The following is a 20,814-nucleotide window of genomic DNA, read 5'->3' as shown; positions in this document are numbered from 1 at the left end:
GACGCGAACCGTAATCGGGCGGAGAGAGCGGTGATTTCTCTAGTGCAAAATCACGCGCACTGCTTCGATGCAGTGAAAATTTTGTACAGGAACCCCTCAAATAGGCTCCAGTCATCGGCACTGAAAACATTCATATACAGCAAATGTATGCACATTCAAGCACTGCACGTTGAACTTGGCGACGGCATGATCGACGAAATGCCGGTGGACGTTTCTCTCGAATGGGCAAAGTGGGACCATTTGTTCGTAACCAGCCCGGGCGTGATGCGCGTGAACAATGTCCTCGCGTACTTTGTGCACCACGCGCAAAAGACGTATACCGTGCAGATGGGCGAGGCGGAATTTGTCGGCCGCGTTCTCCCGCGACCCCGCACATTTAGCAGCAAAGCGCTGCTTAAGCAGATGCGCTACGAAGTCAAAGCTGTCAAAGTCCCCCTATATTCTGACAGCATTCGCGAATGTCTCGGGGGCGTTACGCTTGAGCGTATATGTTCAGTAGAATTTGTAATGCCCGGCGAAGATCCTACGTGCATTCATGCGCTCGCCGCTAACGACAGAATACGCGATTTGTGCGGCAATTACACCGCCTGTATAGAACGCGTAATTCTAACAGGAATCATCCGCACCGAATATGGAGCCTACACCCCCAAGTACGAAAATGTACACTTGTACTCCTTGCATTTCAACAACTTCATCTATCGTTTTCTCAAGTCCCTAACTAACCTGTTCACCTCGCGTATGCGACCTACCCCTCTGCCAACCACTAGAGACGAGTACAAGGATGGCTATAAGCAATTTGCCGAAAGCGAGGTTAAGGCTGTTTTAGCCACAAGGCGGGAATTCTACGGGCCGTTCTTCTACCGTTCCCGCAATCCGCTCTTAGACAACGAGAGATCTCCGAAACAAGAATGGCAGAAAGGCGTGCTACTGCGCGAACTGTTTGTGGGCGAGGAAAAGTGTTATGCTGTACTGGAGTTTCGGGGGGAGTGTGGCGCACCGTTTTCTTATACGTTGCAAATGGAGCAGCCCAACTACAACACCATGCAGAAGGCTGGCATGATCAGCGTTGCATACATGGTGCGTCATTTTTCTCCTCCGGGCTTCGCAACAGTAACAATAGAGCTACCTTGTTCCAACGCCAAGGAGTCGCATAGGGCCTGCCTGATGCTAGCTAAAATGTGCGGGGAGCTGTACGTTAAACACAGTTCGTTTGCGTACAGCGACGGCGAGCAGTCTTTGTATTATGCGGCGAGCAGAAATGCAAAGTTGTGCGGCTGGCAATTCCCGTCCATTGGCAGAGTACCCACGAGTTTCGTTGAACATGTGCATCTCACCAGAGCCCACTTCGAGGAGCAACATTTGTTGTTAAGAAACTCTACCGTCATTTCGTCCGACAACGTAGAGAATGATTTGGTAAAGGATCATCTCCGAGCAAACACAGAGAAAATGGAATCATTGATATCTCTATATTTAAAGTGTCTTGTGAGATCGCCACTACATTTCAACTTTGAAAACATGTTTATACATTACAAAAAAAAAAAAGACTACATATGGAGTTGTATCGTAAGAACCTCTTAACTATTGTTGGCAAACTTGTGCCCTGGGCAACTTTTGATGACCACGCAACGGCGCTCTATGACCTAAAGTCATTTTTGTCGTAATCATTTTTGTATTGTGCGTTGCTTCTGACTATGCAATAAAGACATTGATTTCTGACCAACTGCCGAGTGCTGCCATTCATTAGGAGAGCAAATGAGTTCTCTTCCGCGGAGTAATAATAAGGTTCGTGATCCGATATCCGGGATATTAGTTACAGGCCTAATGAGATAGGTCAAGGATAGTAGAACCACTGACGCGGGGTAGACGCTCTTTTCCTGACATGGATCCGGTTTGGAATTTCTTCCTCGCCTTATTACATAACCAGTATAGGATAAAGACACGCCACAGAAGGACATGGGACGGCACGGCAAAGCTCCAGAAAAGGTTGCCATGGGAGCGCGGCACTACTGCTGACAGTTAATTCGCCTTCACAGCGGTGGATTACAGAGCAAACTATTACGATGCGGGAAGTCGACGCCAGTAAAGCACTGCACACACAGCGCACAAAGGATCAAACGTAAACTAATGCTAAATAGCACATTAACGCCACGGTCTTGCCGCGTGTCGGTTGCAATATCCCGTACCGAACATGTAATCCGACAATTAAACACGGAGACACAGCACGCGAGCGGTAGACACAACACACACGCGCGCGCGCACGTTGGACACAAGACGCATTTTCTTTTTAGTTGTTTGGTAGGAAGCAGTGCTGGACGGATGTGGTTTGCTCGAGCAAACTGGGAAGGGCCCTTGGGGGCGGGTTATTTACGCACCCCCAGATGATGTCCGCCTGAGTGGCGGGTCCTCCGTTGTTAAAATTTGGACATGCGGGGCCGTATTCCCTGTTAGGAATTAGTGATAGAGCAAACTGGGAAAGTGGCAAAACCACCACTACTTTCTATGGGCGGAGTCGTCACTTACGGAGTCGTGCTTACTGTCAATGACTGCAACATGTCCGACATGCGTACGTGCGGCTATACCATCGTTGCCCCTTTCAGTCCCGCTTTGCTGTTTAGCTACCTCCTGACCATTTACTTCGCGTGCTTCAGATTCAAAGTCGTCCACGACTGGTCGCGAATGACACACAAGCGAATCTGGCGCATGCACCACATTCGCACAGCCAACGATTTTCGCCGCCGACGTGCTCTGCTGCCCATATGACTTGCCGCGACAGCTCGCCCTCCTCCTCTTCTTCTTCTTGAGCTTGCGGCACTTGCGCGCATGCTTGCGGCACCTGGTACAACGGCAATCATATTCCTCGTCCGAAGAGGATGAGCTACTGCTGCTACTACTACTACTACTACTCGAGGAAGACGGCGTGAACGAGGCCGTAGATTCGGTCGAAGCCGACGCGTCCGATTCGTAGCTCAGGTAGTCATCGGGCACGACAAATTCTTCGTCCTCCGTGTTCCAGTCGGAAAGCTCGGCAGCGTCCTCGTCGCGCCAACGCTTGGCCGGTGGACTTTCCACGTCGTCCTCGTCGCGCCAACGCTTGGCCGGTGGACTTTCCACGTCGTCCTCGTCGCGCCAACGCTTGGCTGGTGAGTCGTCGCGCCTAGCCGGTTCCTCCTCGTCCTCGTCCTCTTCGTCGTCTATGCGATACACCCCACGCCAACGCTTGGGGCGCTTGTCGCGCAACCCGTACGGATCATCGTCATCGCCTGCTTCGTCCCGGTGCTCTTCTCCGTCGCCAGAAACTTCGGCTTCGAAACTAATAAAGTCTCGACCTCGCATGTTCACCGCAATCTCCTCATGTTTTGATTCCGAGGCTGACTGGTCTTTCGCGTAACTCATTACCCGACAAAGTAATGGTAAATGTACGTCACAACAGATATGAACGTGGACACGACTAGGGCACCGACTGCAATGCGTTCCTTATTTCTTTGCAATATTTCGCACAGCCCACAAAAGTGCTGGCGGAGCGAGGCGAGGGTAGAAGACGAACCACTCTCTTTTCGGGCGGCAACAGCGGAAGCTACGGCTGCTGCCAAGGAATGACTGCGACCGCCCTGCGCGGTCCCGCCTCCCAGTGACGGGTGGCCACCGTAATGACTGTAAATGTAGGTGGAAGCCGGCAAAGTATTGGGATAGGAGATTACGGTAGGCATGGGCGTATTCGTAAAGTTCGCCTCCACGCAGCCACCACCCGACGCGGCACCGGTACCGGGCGGAGGCCAAGTGTATAGCCTGTGACGCGTCATTTTGCCCTGCGACGGCTAAAAGAATACAACGCAAATGCAACAAACATATTTCTTTATTCTATCTCTTGTGCGAACTTGTTGATGCGAATCTGGTGTTGGTCCGACAAATTCTCTGCCGGGTGTTTGGCGTCAAGTACGCCAAAGAGACAGCACATCCCTCTTGTAACTTCCTCTTTAAGTTCTGTCAGGTGTTTCCTTTTGTGTCTCGATTTATGTTTTAATATTATCGATAAAAATATTGAGTTTAGTAATTAAGTGAAAATTTTTCTCATTCAAGCTTCATGAGGAGTTCACCGCAATGACAGGCATAAATTTCGTATCGAAGTTGTTGACATTTATAAATCACTACGAAGCACGGTGCTTGGAGCTGGCCAAGGGCCGACGGTGTGCCAAAGAAACAGCCTCCGAGATAGGAGCACGTCTCGAAAAATTGGAAGGAGGCACAAAAAATGTATTTATAACTTTTTCATGTTCATAGTCTTGCTCAGTGCTATAACAGAATTTTGGTTGACTGATTGCTTCGCAGTTGGTGCTCTACGCATATTGCCGATGCTTCCGAAGGAGCAGCCCAGATTTCTGAAAGGGCCGATAAGTGTACTGTTTCATTTCCCTTCGATAGTTTACTCATAAAATTGGCACTAATGTTGACTCATGGTATTTGCGCAGGACACCTACGCCGCTCTTTCTTTGGAGACTTCGCAGCTGCATGAAGCAAAAGAAATCGTCGCCACTTTTGAGGCACTCAATATGGATGCCATTGACCAGACGGTATTGCAGCTGTTAAAGAAATATATTGGATTTTTGATATTAAGTACAGCAGCCACAACAATAACACATTTGCTGTTTTATAACAGTTTTGTGGCCTTCAAACATCCACCAGGACCCTGTCAGTACTGCACCCCATATCGTGTATTGAAGAGGGCTTGAAGAAGACTGCATAATGTAGATTTGGAGGGAAAATAAAAGTTCAGTCCGTTCTGCGCTATTTGAGTATATTTTTTCCTGGCTTTTAAACAGTGCAAATGTTAGTTCCTGATCAACATCCATGAACCAAACTTCTGGCCCCCTGTTCTTATGACAATGAGCAATAATTTGATGACAGTTGATTGGAGTCTCTTGTGTAAAAGAAGGCAACTTTTTTTAATTTTTCAGTTTGCGTGACGTGAAAACACCTTCTGCAGATACCACATCCATGGCATTTCAGCTAGGGCTATATAGGAGTGCAAATTTCCCTTTTCTGTTTAGAATATCACATGGGGATATTTAGCAAAAATGTCATGAATAATGTTTTACGTGTAAAATTAATACGCATGTTGTGCTTGCGAAATAGAAGCCCGGGATGAGATGATGAAATATTTTATGCGAACAAAATTTATATGTACAGCCGCTGGAGATGCACCTATTAAGAAGTGTGCGCATAAATTGATTCGTGAGCATGCTGCATTTATCCAGCAGTGCGAAATAGAGCAAGACATTTGCTCCTCACCAAGTGCAAAGCACCGAATATGAATATATTGTAGTTATAAGTTTGGCTTGGTACAAAATGTGCATCAGCAGACTTGTTTGTGCATATTAATGGGCTACAATTACATGACTCTGGCTTAAATTCAAAATGTAATACTGATTTTACCGATTTTAAACATATTCATTGTTATTACTTGCAGAGCAAAAGGTGCCCTCCCTGTCCATGTAGTTCAGCTCAAGAGGCAGTTCTGACGTGAGCAGCAGGAATTTTAAAAGTTTTATATGTATACATATTACTAGCTCAATGAGTTACTGCCCTTTTAGCAACTGCAGTTAGTAACGACAGGGTTAGTAACTTTTACTAACTTACCCGTTACTAACTGCACTTACTAACTCAATCGGTTGCTACCCTGTTAGTAACTGAAGTTAGCAACGGGAAGGTTAGTAACAGTTACTAACCTTCCCATTGCTAACTGCACTTAGTAACAAGGTAGTAACATATGTGACAAGCAGTTGCTACCCTAAAGTTAGTAAAAATACTACATTTTTTCTAAGAGTGTTGGATCCGGTTTGGAATTTCTTCCTCGCCTTATTACATAACCAGTATAGGATAAAGACACGCCACAGAAGGACATGGGACGGCACGGCAAAGCTCCAGAAAAGGTTGCCATGGGAGCGCGGCACTACTGCTGACAGTTAATTCGCCTTCACAGCGGTGGATTGCAGAGCAAACTATTACGATGCGGGAAGTCGACGCCAGTAAAGCACTGCACACACAGCGCACAAAGGATCAAACGTAAACTAATGCTAAATAGCACATTAACGCCACGGTCTTGCCGCGTGTCGGTTGCAATATCCAGTACCGAACATGTAATCCGACAATTAAACACGGAGACACAGCACGCGAGCGGTAGACACAACACACACGCGCGCGCGCACGTTTGACACAAGACGCATTTTCTTTTAAGTTGTGTGGTATGAAGCAGTGCTGGACGGATGTGGTTTGCTCGAGCAAACTGGGAAGGGCCCTTGGGGGGCGGGTTATTTACTCACCCCCAGATGATGTGCGCCTTAGTGGCGGGTCCTCCGTTGTTAAATTTTGGACATGCGGGGCCGTATTCCCTGTTAGGAATTAGTGATAGAGCAAACTGGGAAAGTGGCAAAACCACCACTGCTTTGGGTGGGCGGAGTCGTGTCCGCAGTCCCGCCTACATGCTCATGGTTACACTGTCGGAAAGTTTCTGATACATGGCAGCTGTGTTTACTGCAACCCCCTCTCCACCAACAACTTCGCTGTATACTACGGAGAGGAGAATCCCTCTAGAAGTTATCTATGTCGCGTCGCAGAAATGGGACAGTGACGGAGGAGTGAATTGCGTGGAGGTGAAAAGGACAGTGAGTGGTGAGGAGGGCGCTCACCTTTATAAGCTGGCGCATCAATGCGTTCGCCGGCCGCAGTTTGATTCCGTATAACAGACGCGATAAGACGGGTACCACAGTTTCACTTTTTCGAACCACGTCACCCAACGCATACTTATTGCCGTAGTGGTACACGCGGAGTGGATATAAGAAGGCACTCGTCGTCGCGTAGGGAGTTGCTGCTTGTCGCCCGAGCATGGCCGACGACTCGCAACCCCTTGGGAACTATTCGGTAATGTTCGATTATTCACTGCCATGCTCTGTGTCCGAAACTTTGAAAGTTCCGGAGCCGTTTTACGCTGTGAGCAATTTGCCCCCGACCACCAGCCAAGAATGTAGCCACAATAATGTATTTCACGCACCCCCGACCGCCTACACCCCCCTTAATAATATGTCTTGTGCAACAGTAGTGTCCCCGACCGCCGACACCTCCCTTAATAATATGTTTTGTGCAACAGTAGTGTCCCCGACCGACAACCAAATTTCTGCGCCCGGTGCGCAATATGGAACATTCGTATACCACTCGGGCGGCGGCGTGTTCACGGCCGTTCACGGCGTTCTAATGACGCCACAACTGGGTCAGCAGTTGCAGCAAGCGGCTTGTGCACCACCACCATCGCACGCCCCGGAGACATCGGCGCCGCAGCAAGCGGCGCAGGCCCCGGAGACGACGACCGCGCCCGAAGTTTCGGCGCAGCAGCCAGGCGAGCTCGATATACAGAGTCTGTTGCGGCAGCAAAAAGAGATGCAGGCTCTGATGTTGCAGCAGCAGTGCCAGATACAGGCGCTGTTGCAGCAGCAGGCGCTGTATCAACCTCAAATCGAAATTTTTGCCGCCCAACAGCCTCAGTATTTCGTCCAACCCGAGCTGTCGTCGCAAGCCCTACCCGCGTCTCTGGGGGAGCCGATGTCGCAACCCACCACGCCCGAGGAGCCGCTGTCGCAGTCCACGCAGCCCATGGACCCGCTGCCCATCGCTATGCCGCACGCCGACCTTGCCACGGACCCGCTGATGCTGCAAGCTGAGCAGGACCGGCTGATGGTGCAAGCTGAGCAGGACCCGCTGCCCATCGCTATGCCGCACGCCGACCTTGCCACGGACCCGCTGATGCTGCAAGCTGAGCAGGACCGGCTGATGGTGCAAGCTGAGCAGGACCCGCTGCCCATCGCTATGCCGTACGCCGAGCATCCCACGGACCCGCTGATGCTGCAAGATAAGCAGGACCCGCTGGTGTCGTACGGTGAGTTCCAGAATTCGCTGCCGCAGCAGCACCAGCAGCTAGAGCCACTACACTGGCAAACGGAGGAGATCATGATGCGGGTGAGCGCTCTTTTTATTCGTTCCTTTGGGATTGCGCGAATCCCATGTTTATTCAGGAGCACTACATCTTTATTGTTTCCACATGACAAGTGTGTATGTGTTTCATTTCAATATATATTTCCATGTGATGTGTTTCATTTCCATATTTATTTCCTTGTCAATATATATTTCCATGTGATGTGTTTCATTTCCATATGTATTTCCATGTGATGTGTTTCATTTCCATATTTATTTCCTTGTGGTGTGTTCTATTTCAATATTTATTTCCATGTGATGTGTTTTATTTCAATATTTATTCCATGTGTGTGTGCAATTGAGGCGCGGATAGCCTTGCTCTTAGCATCGATGCAGGCGACCCTTGTAGGTAGCACGTATCGCCGTTGTCTTGTAGGAGATAGCAATTCCTTATAGATATTGAAGTGCAGGACAGATTTGTTGCCGTTGTTGCCTTGTATTCACGTAGGCATGACTTGTGGGAATGGAATAGACGCTGGCTCTTGCCTTGTATTGCTTAGACACTGGCCGTAGTCTTGGACAGATGCTGTTGCTTTGTGGGAATGGACGATGGCTCGCGGGAGACATAGACGTGGGCTCTTGCCACGTAGGATTGTTGTCTTGTACTATCCATGGGCGTCCTGACGTGCTTTCAGCATAGTCACCGATACATGGTATTGTTGCTTGCAGTGTCTGCAGAGCGGCAATTTGCTGGACTTCGTTGAATACATCTTCGGGATGTCTCCAGAACAGCAACGCGATGACAATAATGGCGGCCAACGCAGCCCGGCTTCCCCGCCGTCGCCGACAGGAAGGGAGGCCGACGTGATAGCACTGGAGCGCTTGGTGGCTGCTGCGGATGCCCCTAGCGGTTCGACGGACCAATCACGGGCGACGGGCACCGAGCTCTCCGGTAGGACACGAACGGCCCTCGCCACTATCTGCATACAAGCCGACGCCGCCGCTTCCAGCGCCGCAAAGCCCGTTTCATCTCCGCTTGAACAGCCGGCAGCCGCTGCAGACGTCGTCGCTGGTAACCATGGGCCTGTCGCCTGGGGAAAATTTCGTGCCGATTGCCAGCACGGCAGGGGAAACGCGTCGCCGACGTTTGAAGGAATCTTGCCTGGCGGGGGACCATTTGCCGATAAAGAAACGGAAAGTGAGGTACGTTTCCCATTTTCCGGAGGGCTCGCGGACTTTCGTCCCAGACTTGGAGATTCCAGGGGTTCCGCTTTGCCCAGAAACGCCTCTTTCATCTGTTCCCCATCGGCAAGGGCGGCCAGGGATGTCCTGTGCAACTCCGACTACGAAAACGTCACTGACGACGAACTATTTGTCGAATGCCACAGTGTCGCAGCAGCAGCTTCGGACACTACGAACAGCATCTGCAGTGACAGCGGCAGTGGTAGCACCCGAAATGCACCTGCAAAAGACGGCAGCTCCCGTGCCGCCTCGCCTAACAGTACAGAGGTATGTTCCCCCCCAAGCAGTACAAGTCATAGCAATGGTGCCAGTCGCAATATTCGTGGCACCGGATCATTTACCGGGCGTTCTAAACACCCCGGCCATCTCAAGAATCTCAAGCGCAGCAGCCATCCCAAGGAAAACGGGTCTTCCAGGCACAGCGGGTCTTCCAAGCACAGCGGGTCTTCCAAGCACAGCGGGTCTTCCAAGCACAGCGGGTCTTCCAGGCACAGCGGGTATTCCAGGCACAGCGGGTCTTATAAGCACAGCGGGTCTTCCAGGCACAGCGGGTCTTCCAGGCACAGCGGGTCTTCCAGGCACAGCGGGTCTACCAGGCACAGCGGGTCTTCCAGGCACAGCGGGTCTTCCATTCACAGCGGGTCTTCCAAGCACAGCAAGTCTTCCAAGCACGGCGGCTAATCAGATAGACACAAGAACAGGAATAGACTAATAGAATCAGGACAACCTTAGACTGCAATCAAGCAAAGGATCTACACCGGCCATCCCAAGCGCGGCGGCTCCCCCGGCCATCGCAAGAATCTCAAGCGCCCCCCAAGCAGTACAAGTCATGGCAATGGTGCCAGTCGCAATATTCGTGGCACCGCATCATTTACCGGGCATTCTAAGCACCCGGGCATCTCAAGCACATTTCCAGGCGCAGCCGCTACACCGGCCATCCCAAGCGCGGCGGCTCCTCCGGCCATCGCAAGAATCTCAAGCGCAGCAGCCATCCCAAAGACACCGGGTGTTCCAAGAACAGCGGGTCTTCCAAGCACGGCGGCGAATCAGACAGACACAAGAATAGGAATAGACTAATAGCATCAGGACAACCGTAGACTGCAATCAAGCAAAGGATCAAGCAGGGTTTCGGAAACGGTACTCTACTATCGATCATATCCATACCATCAATCAGGTGATAGAGAAATGCTCGGTATATAACCAGCCCTTATACATAGCATTCATTGATTACGAAAAAGCATTTGACTCAGTTGAAACCTCGGCGGTGATGCAGGCATTGCGATATAAGGGGGTAGACGAGCTGTACGTGAAATTGTTGGAATATATATATAGTGGCTGCACAGCAACCATAGTTCTCTGCATAAAGAAAGTAACCAAATTCCCATTAAAGAAAGGTGTTAGGCAAGAAGACACAATCTCCCCAGTACTATTCACAGCTTGTTTAGAGGACATTGCCTTGCTAAGCAACTCGGGAGATGAACTGCAAATAATGATTGATGACCTAGACAGAAAAAGTAGAAAGGTAGGCTGGAAAATCAATATGCAGAGGACTAAGGTAATGTTCAACAGCCTCGAGAAGGAACAGCAGTTTACATTAGGTAGCGCAATAATGGAATTAGTAGGCGAATATGTCTACTTAGGACAGGTAGTAACCGCTGATCCGGACCATGAAAAAGAAATAACAAGAATAAGATTGGGATGGAGCGTATTGGCAAGCACTCGCAGGTTATGACTAGCAGCTTACCGGTATGGCTCAAGAGGAATGTATACAACAGTTGCATCTTGCCTGTACTCACCTATGGGGCTGAAACGTGGAGGCTAACCAAGAGAGTTCTACTTAGGTTGAGGACAACCCAGACAGCTACGGAACAAAAAATGGTAGGGGTAACATTAAGAGACAGTGTACATAGTAAAGTATAAGTTATGTTTGAAACAATGTGTCTTCCATTTTGTTTGCTCGCTTCCCTACAGCTGCTCCCGCAGAGTTGGGTACCGACCAGCGGCAAGTGGCGAGCGAGTGGCCCTCTTTTTATTGGGTACCGACCAGCGGCAAGCGGCGAGCGAGTGGCCCTCTTTCTAGGGAACATCCCCGCCAGAAAATCCAATTGCGCACTCTCGGTCGAAGGGGAGGAGGGGGTAGTTGTGTTAGCCAGTCGCAGCGGCTGCTCGAAGAGGGGGAAGATTGTGAGAGCGAGAAGAGCGGTGGCGCACGGAGGCTGCAACAATTCTCCGGTGCGTAGTAGTCGGCTGCTCGACGCAGCTTGGATGGGTGTTTGTGTGTGCGCGTGTGTGGCTGCCTGAACGACGCCATGGAAAGGATGGAAATTGAGCGACTAGTGGGTGAGCAACTGTTGGCTATAAGCACGCAAAAACAACAGCACGCGAAAAGTGTCCGTGACAGTAAAAACGGGGGTGATGCTCCCGGAAGAAATGGCGTCGGTAACAGCGCCGCCCCTGGCTGTAGCAATTTTGCTGGCGCCGCTGCCGCCGCCACTGCCGCCATGAGTACTCGTGACGGGGCCGAGCATTTCAAAGAAGTATCATTGTGGTGTTTCGAAAAAAAAGATATTCAGTGCCTGTCCTATGTGTGTGTATTTGTCAGCGCTGTAAATCTCTTCTTTTCTCGAAATGATTGTATAAAATACCCATCCCAAAAATTTTTATCTGTGTGTGGTATCATAATTCTATGAATGTTGCTTTGTGTTTAGCAAAAACAAAACAGCCTGTAAATCTGAAAGCACCTGAATATATGAAATAAAGCTAATAATTTTCAGTGGAATTTAGGCGGGTTCAATAAACTGCGGACTTCATTATTTGAAAGACAAAAAATCAATTTCATAAGTTCTAAGTCTTTATTGCTCCCTTTTATTGTCATTGAAGAAGTAGTTTGAAAATATGTCAATTCTGTAATAGTTGCAGATCACTTTGTTACTGAATGGTGGAACTTTTGCCTCTGCATGGTTGTGACAAAATTGAAAGCCACATTTCCAGGTGAGGCCAGTAAGTGCAAAATTTGTTATAAATTCATTTATGAAGTTCTAATTTCGTTACTTTCAATGTTGCATTTTTGGACATCTACCCAGCATTGGAGCGCGTCCGAATGACCCCTGATGACGCCGACGCAATATATGCCGGGGTTGAAGATATCAAGGTCGAATGCTGGACGTCATCGTGGGACTCACACATGCCATTGAGAGCTACTGGATATTTAATGTCAGGCATTCAACGCGCAACGAAAACGTTTGCGCAGTGCTAGAGCATTTATGCAGCCTAAGAAGCTCATCGCCACTATGTCCATTAGCTCTCAGGGCGATTTCTGCCATTCAAAAGGGCATAGCCACACTGTCATTAAATACGAATAAAGTGAGTATTTGTTGTCCGGAAATTTTGTCGTCATCATTGCTTGAAGACGGGTGCGAACAAGGTAAAATTAGTTAGCATTTTGTTTGTAGATCAGCTCAATGTTGCACCGAACTTGAAGCCAATTACAATTCACCCCATATTACGAATAATACAATTATTTTTATTTACCAAATCTTTATTAAGGTATTCAATATTTTCAGAAATAATTTACCTATCGATGCATATATTGGCTCCATACTTTAATACTACCAGTTGCGAGGGTCAAATTGGCTTCGCAGTGTTGGAAAACTAAACAGTTTTGTGCTCAGACTTGTCAGGGAGCACAATTGGTTTTAAATTGGCCTTCCGGTCAGTAGCATGCGCGTGGTTGCTCCTGAGAGCCCGGTATCAAGTTATTGCTGGTGATAGGCGGCTGCATGAAACTCACCATAAATCAGACAAATGGTGGGCCTCTTTGGCACAGCTCAGCATTTAAAGTGTGTGCCCAGTAGTGTAGTACATAAATATACCCGAACAAATGAAGCCACGTGCGCACAAACTGGTTACAGAAACAGCAGCGAACAGGCCAACGAAAGCATTCGGAGTTATACCTAGAGCAGACGCCTTGTAGCAGACGACACTGACAAGAGCTCACCTGTGAAAGTCCAGCGGGAAGCGGTGCAGCTTGACACCGACGGTACTGTCCGTGCTGTCGCAATGTGCCACGGCGCATCGTTTCTTCACATGCCGCAAGCTCATCTTGAAATAAAGCGCTAAGCGCTTCAAAAGAACAGCGCAAAGCGTGCAAGCACGGAAAAAGACTTCGCACTGGCCGCACGTCGAAGGAAACGACAAAACCGAGAGAACTGCCGCAGCGGTGCGGCGGGGTGCAAATTTTACACAACGGTTAAACAGAAGCCACGCGCAAGTACCAAGGTAGCAAGGACGACGAACACTTCTCAAAAGGGCCATTTCGAGACCGGCGAGCTAAATTTATAAGCTTTACCAGGCGCGCTATTGCAGAGGAGGAGGAGGAGACAACTTTATTGAGGAGAATTTGGAGAGTTCTTTCTTCGTGGGAGTTCGCTTCTCCTCAAGCCGCCCCAGGGGTGGTCTTTCGCTCGATGGCGCTCGACGACCTCCTTGGCCCAAGCCGTGATTGCGTTTTGCCGGCTTGGATCAGAGCTAAGCAATGCGGCCTCCCACTGTTCCGAATTGGTAATCTGCAGCCCCTCCGGCGGATGCATGCTTTCACATTTAAACATGATGTGTTCGAGATCTGCCCTCTGGTCACCGCAAAGTGAACATGAGGGGCTGTATTCGCCTGGATACCATTGTGCTAGCTTATACGGATTAAAGCACATATTTGTTTGAAGTTTTCTAAGTAGTGTTTATTGTGATTTGTTGAGTGTATAGTGGGGCTCCGGATATTTCAGTCTGTTGTTTTTATACCAAGTCGTAATTCCTCTGTAAGTAGGGTCTCTCTCGCGAGCCGATCTTAGTTCGGGGTAACGCACCTCCCGGCCTACGACGAATCCTCGGGCATACTGGTGCGCCGCCTCGTTTCCAGGATGACTCGCGTGTGCGGGGACCCACAAAATTTTAATCGAACGTGCGTTTTTAGAGTAATCAAAAAAATTCAAAATTTTGGCTGCTGGTTGATGGATTCTACCTTTTGCGAAATTTCTAATGGCTGTTTTTGAGTCGCTAAAAATGTATTTAGAGTCCGTCGTGACAATCGCCAGAGCTACAGCCACCTCTTCTGCCTCCTCTGGCGTTCGTACTTCGTTTATCGTCGCTGAATTTTGTAAGCGATACTTGTGATCGACTAGTGCCAGGGCATAGGCTCTCTTATTCCCGTATTCTGCTGCGTCCACATGTTTCTTTTACAGATCGTTATGGAGCACGCGAATAAGGGCGCCTTGAGAACAGGAATCAGTTTTCGGGCAGGCGTTGCATTAGTCAGATTGGGTTAGCGGAAGACTAGAAGGCCGAGCGCGCTCGTCGTGCGTAGATGCACGGCTCAGATTTCGACAAATCGTTGCGGAAGCGATTAGTGTGTGTGTGCGAACGTGTGCCGCCTGACGCTTGTTACAATGTTTCTTTTACAGATCGTTATGGAGCACGCGAATAAGGGCGCCTTGAGAACAGGATTAAGTTTCCGGGGATGGCGTTGCATTAGTCAGATTGCGTTACCGGAAGACTAGAAGGCCGAGCGCGTTCGTCGTGCGTAGATGCACGGCTCAGATTTCGACAAATCGTTGCGGAAGCGATTAGTGTGTGTGCGCGCACGTGTGCCGCCTGATGTTTGTTACAATGTTTCTTTTACAGATCGTTATGGAGCACGCAAATATTGCCCCCCGACTACGTGTTTGGACTTGTCGGGCCGAGAGGGCGCCTTGAGAACAGGATTAAGTTTTCGGGGAGGGGTTGCATTAGTCAGATTGCGTTACCGGAAGACTAGAAGGCCGAGCGCGCTCGTCGTGCGTAGATGCACGGCTCAGATTTAGACAAATCGTTGCGGATGCGATTAGTGTGTGTGTGCGCACGTGTGCCGCCTGACGCTTGTTACAATGTTTCTTTTACAGATCGTTATGGATCACGCGAATATTCCCCCCCCCCCCCCACCAAGTGTGTGGACTTATCGGGCCGAGCGCGCGCCTTGAGAACAGGATTAAGTTTCCGGGGAGGCCTTGCATTAGTCAGATTGTGTTAGCGGAAGACTAGAAGGCCGAGCGCGTTCGTCGTGCTGCGTCGCTGAACACAAGGCGGATGGTGGCGAAGGCTTGGCCCAAAAACGGTCTAGCGCGACAGCAGCACAGCCACTTTAGGGGGGGGGGGGGGGGCGAAGCATTTAGATGATGAAATTCAAGAACATAAATAAAAACGCTATAAAACAACGTAAAGAAATAAATATTTAATGCCACGTTTTATAAAACAGGGTCACGAAGAGTCGGACAAGACTGAACGACTGAACTAAAATATTTCAGCAAAACATTACGCCGCATTTTTAATTTTTTTCAACGTTCTTGTTACGCCCCCTGTTGATGAGTGTGCGGATCATTTTTGCAGCTTGACTTTGCAGGGCTTGTTTCGGCACCCGGCCACAGTGGCCGCGGGAGCTCACGAAGAGGTTTCTTATCGCCAGTCTCGAAATGCCCCTATTGCGAAGTTTTCGTCGCCCTTGCGCGTCGCTTCTCTGTCACCGTTTTGTAAAATTTGCACCCCGCGGCACCGCTGCGGCAGTTCTCTCGGTTTTGTCGTTTCCTACGACGTGCGGCCAGTGCGAAGTCTTTTTCCGTCTTTGCACGCTTCGCGCTGTTCTTTTGAAGTGCTTAGCGCTTTATTTCAAGATGAGCCTGGAGAAGAAGACACCATGGCAGCTGCGAGACTTGTGGGTTTGTTCCAAGCACTTCAAACCGTCTGCGTATCTGTCGTCAAAAAGAATGCGACCCATGTTGATGCGCCTACTTATGTCATGTTATGTTTGCCTCAATTGAAGCTGTCCTAGCACTGTCTTCTATGCTTTTCAATTTCCTACCTGGCAACGTTCGTGGAACTGCAGGGCTTTTTTCTATCCGCACTGTGACCATTAAGATGAATAGTCAGCTTAAAGAAACTACTGCTTGAGCTGCCTGTGACGCGTATTTGTTGTTGGTGTGCTTTATCACTGTATTTGTTTGTTTGCTGTAATAAACCATGAATATGAAAACCATACTTGCCGTACACTCTTAGAAAAAAGTTTAGTAAGAAGCTAGTAAATGCAGCAGTTACTAACTTCGAATAGGTTGTACTACCTTTTTACTAACCTTGAACTAACTCGCAACTTTTTTAGGTAGTAACGGCTCCCATTACTAACAAGTGAGTTTCTGTTAGTAGTTTTGACGAGTTAAGTGCTAGAATCCCTGGGCAACTTTACCATAGTATCTTGCTAGCGTAACTTTACCAATATTTTCAGAAAGTCATGCTTTGGCTGTTCTTGCCAGTCATACATTAAAACTTATTCCGGAATTAACGAGATACATTACTTTCAATCATTTAATGGCGTTCGTTTTATTTTTTTTAAGTCTAGTTTTTGTGCACTCTTCAAGCTAAAGAAAAAACATTACAGAATTGGAGTTTTCTTGCCCCATGCGAGCTCCTGACAGCGTAATGCGGTGACGAAAAAAGTCAGAGCGACACTTAGCTCTTTCAGGAAAAGCCTGCAGCATAGTGAACTGGGATGCTTTGTGGGAACGACCTGCAGTCAGTCACGGACAAACGCTCAAGTGCGGATGGCGTCATTTTAGAAGCAACACTTTTTTTAACAAAATTGAAAATAATTTGTATTCACGTTGCATAGCACAAGGTTTTTGCGTCTACTGATGTTGTTTTGTTCATCTTAACATTGTGCTTTCCACCAGTGCAACAGAAATGCACAACGGCCAGAAATCAATACCATTCCACCTCGCATGTAGTTGCCTGCAAACAACATTTATTCCATTTTCTCTACGTATGGTCCAAGCATCAACATCCTGTAAACACACACACACACAAACACACACACACACACACACGCGCGCGCACGCACGCACGCACACACATGCACGCACACGCACACACGCACACACAGACACACACGCACACACACACGCACACACACACAAAAAAAAGAAAAAAAGGTGCCGGGAGGAATGCGCGTGGGCTGGACGGCTGGCAGGGGCTGTACCGTCGACATTTGATCCAGGCATCCAAACGTGCCGGCGCTGCAGGTGGCCGAAGTTCGGCGGACGGTAGACGCCGAAATATGAAACGGTTTCACGCGCGGCTATAAAAAGAACAGTGGGGCGATGGCTAATACTCGGGCATATTCTTCTCTCACTTTACGCATGCTTTCCGCTGTGCGAAACTGCGCGCTGTGGACGGGAGCGTCATCGTTGTGCTGCTGGAATATTGGTTGTCGAGTCTCGCACTTTCGTAAATGTCTGCGTGTCCTGGTCCACATATCAAAGTTCATGAGCACCATCGGAAAGTCCACACATCAAGCACCACGTAAATGTTGCTCTTGCAGACATCGACTCCAGGATCCCATCGTTTTTGACAGCAGCGCCGCCGCTCGTTTGCCGCGCATTGGGCCAGCATTGACTTGTCAGACTGGCATATTTTCATTCGTTCTGCTTCGACTCGTGTTCGCCGTCTGCCACCGATACTGATTTTGGCGGGAAGAGTGACGCCGAAGCGCTGTGTTCGTCGCCCATGTCTAGTGATTTGGAAAGACCGAAAGAGTTATTCAAGCCAGCGGGCAGCATCGGCAGGAAGATCTGATAAATGCTTTGCTGGATGGCGATTTAGGGATGGTGCAGAAAACGTGCGCTTCGAGGTAAGTTGCCCGTTTTCACCTTCACTGTTTGGAATGCAAAGACCTGTGTATTGCAAAAGTAATTATTTATCGCCATTGTTAATAAATTGTGGCCGAGTGTTTCCTGATCCTGACAAGAAGTAAATGCCGTTGAAATAATGCCACCTCTGTTGAAGTGAAATTGAACAGAGTAAGCTGTAGTGCCATTTGCTACAAACATTAAGCTCAACGAAAACGACATGTTTTAAGAGGACAGTAGCACATGTTCTGTTGTCGCCTTTCTTTGTCCCGTGAACATGCTGTTTTTGTTGAGCATAAACGCCGCTGAAAGTAAAACGAACCTAACACAGTAAAAACTATGCCTCGTGCGAAGGAAGCAATGTGTCCTTTTTTTTTTATTTTTGGGAATAAGGTTTGCACAAGTCTAACTAAATCATGTTTTTTCGCACGTGATTACATCGCAGTTCCATCGTGTTTTTGTAGTAATTTGTAGGTTTGTAGTAAACCCAAATCTTGTGGACATTTTTGTTATTTTTTGGCACCCGCAGTCCTAGAAGTTTTTGTAGCAAACTGTAGGTTTGTAGTAAATTCAAACTTTTGCTGACATTTTTGTTATTTGTCGGGAACATATAACTTGGTCACAAACTTACTTCAAGACCGTAAAAGCAGAGTTTTTCTGCTTTGTTTTGCGTATAATTATTGGATCCTAGTGCATCTGCTCGAGCTACGCGGGTATTTAGAAATATGTTTCTGTAATCTGTACGCAGTCCAAAAAATTCCTACAGCCTTCTCACAAACTGGAAATGATTTAGTCAAGTGTGTCAAGTGAAACCAATTGCTGGGCTAGTTTGTGCATTTCACAGAAAAGGAAAGATTCACAGCGCTAGCAAGTACGCACTAATAGACACACAAAGAATAGACGCCGACTCCAACTTTCTTTTTTTATTTTCAAAACGACAGCAAAATGAAACGTATGTATTTTTGTTTTGTTTTTTAAAAGAAGTTTGGAGTCAGCGCCTGTCCTGTGTGTGTCTATTTGTGAGTATGTATTTTTTAGCGCTGTGAACCTTCCCTTTTCTGGAAATGATTGCATAAAATATCCATCCCAAAATTTATATCTGTGTGTTTATATCTATCTTTTTGAGAGAAGCTTTGTTTTGGTGAAAGGCACTTACTAGCTTAGCATCTGGTGTTACTTGACTAAATAATTTCCAGTTTGCGACAAGGTTGTAGGAAGTTTTTGAACTGCATACAGACCTTTTCTTTTTTTTAAGACGTTTCATTTTGGTGTCCTTTCGAAACAGAAGATGGAGTCAGCGCCTTTCTTATGTGTGTGTATTTGTGAGTGTCTATTTGTTAGCGCTGTGAATCTCTCCTTCTCTGGAAATTATTCTATAAAATATCCATCCCAAAATGTATATCTGCGAATCTATATTTATTGTTTTTTAATTACATTTTGTGAAATGAACCAACTAGCGTAGCAATTGTTTTTACATGACTAAATCATTTCCAGTTCACGTCAAGGTGTAGCAATGTTTTGAACTGCATATAAAATGCTTTTTTTTTGAAAGAAGTTTCATTGTGGTGTTTCGAAAAAAACAAGATATTCAGTGCCTGTCCTATGTATGTGTATTTGTCAGCGCTGAAAATCTGTTGTTTTCTGGAAATGATTGTATAAAATACCCATCCCAAAAATATTTATCTGTGTGTGGTATCATAATTCTATAAATGTTGTTTTGTGTTCAGCAAAAACAAAACAACCTGTAAATCTGAAAACACAGGAATATATGAAATAAAGGTAATATTTTTCAGTGGAATTTAGGCGTGTTCAATAAACTGCGCACTTCATTATTTGAGAGAAACAAAAAATGATTTTCATAAGTTCTAAGTCTTTATTGCTCCCTTTTATTGTCATTGAAGAAGTGATTTTAATATATGTGAATTGTGTAATACTTGCAGATCACTTTGCTACTGAATGGTGGAACTTTTGCCTCTGCATGGTTGTGAAAGAATTGAAAGCCACATTTCCGGGTGAGGCCAGTAAGTATAAATTTGTTATAAATTAATTTATGAAGTTCTAATTTCATTACTTTCAATGTTCCAATTTAGGTCATCTACCCAGCTTTTGAGCTCGTCCGGATGAACCCTGATGACGCTGACGCAATATATGCTGGGTTTGAAGATATCAAGATCGAATGTTGGACGTCATCGTGGGACTCACGCATGCCATTGAGAGCTACTGGATATTAAATGTCAAGCATTCAACGCGCAACGAAAACGTTTGCGCAGTGCTAGAGCATTTATGCAGCCTAAGAAGCTCATCGCCACTATGCCCATTAGCTCTCAGGGCGATTTCTGCCATTAAAAAGGGCATAGCCACACTGTCTTTAAATACGAATAAAGTTAGTATTTGTTGTCCCGAAATTTTGTCGTCATCATTGCTTGAAGACTGGTGCGAACAAGGTAAAATTAGTTAGCATCTTGTTTGTAGATCAGCTCAATGTTGCACCGAACTTGAAGCCAATTACAATTCACCCCATATTACGAATAATACAATTATTTTTATTTACCAAATCTTTATTACGGTATTCAATATTTTCAGAAATAAGTTACCTATCGATGCATATATTGGCTCCATACAGGTAGCAACTGATACCAGGTTTCTGCCGCAGTAAGCACTAGTACCTATGTAGTGAGAACCTCTAGGCCAGGTAGTATTTTATACTAAAGAAAAGGTTGCACATTATACTACCTTTTCAATGGTAACCCATAATAAGAACTAGGTATATGTTGTAATAAGCACTACGTCCTATGTAGTAAGAATCTCTAGGTGCGGTAGTAGTGCGTACTACCTAGAAGGTAGCATATTCCACTACCCATCAATGGCAAACTATAATGCACGAAGGTGTTGGTGTTCACTAACCTACTACTAA

The 20,814-nt window shown here is 47.3% G+C and overlaps 2 long non-coding RNA genes across 3 annotated transcripts; both read left to right on the top strand.

Annotated features, from left to right (window-relative positions):
* Window positions 1-9,842: 9,842 nt before the first annotated feature.
* Window positions 9,843-13,331, top strand: LOC146180708 (uncharacterized). Of its 2 annotated transcripts, XR_014700109.1 has the most exons (4): window positions 9,843-10,338; window positions 11,173-11,541; window positions 12,115-12,192; window positions 12,285-13,331. It is a non-coding gene; the product is annotated as an uncharacterized LOC146180708 (long non-coding RNA). The 2 variants fall into 2 exon arrangements; XR_014700108.1 differs by lacking the exon at window positions 9,843-10,338 and having other exon boundaries at window positions 10,351-11,541.
* A 3,639-nt stretch (window positions 13,332-16,970) lies between these two features.
* Window positions 16,971-20,376, top strand: LOC146180707 (uncharacterized). The gene is made up of 3 exons (XR_014700107.1): window positions 16,971-17,902; window positions 19,841-19,921; window positions 19,991-20,376. It is a non-coding gene; the product is annotated as an uncharacterized LOC146180707 (long non-coding RNA).
* The last annotated feature ends 438 nt before the right edge of the window (window positions 20,377-20,814 follow it).

Source organism: Amblyomma maculatum, chromosome 8 (genome assembly GCF_055883805.1).
Source record: "Amblyomma maculatum isolate TAMU_Amacu chromosome 8, ASM5588380v1, whole genome shotgun sequence".
NCBI classification, from domain to species: Eukaryota; Metazoa; Arthropoda; class Arachnida; order Ixodida; family Ixodidae; genus Amblyomma; species Amblyomma maculatum.
The sequence above is the reverse complement of the archived record's forward strand: the minus strand, read 5'-3'. Positions and strand labels throughout refer to the sequence as shown.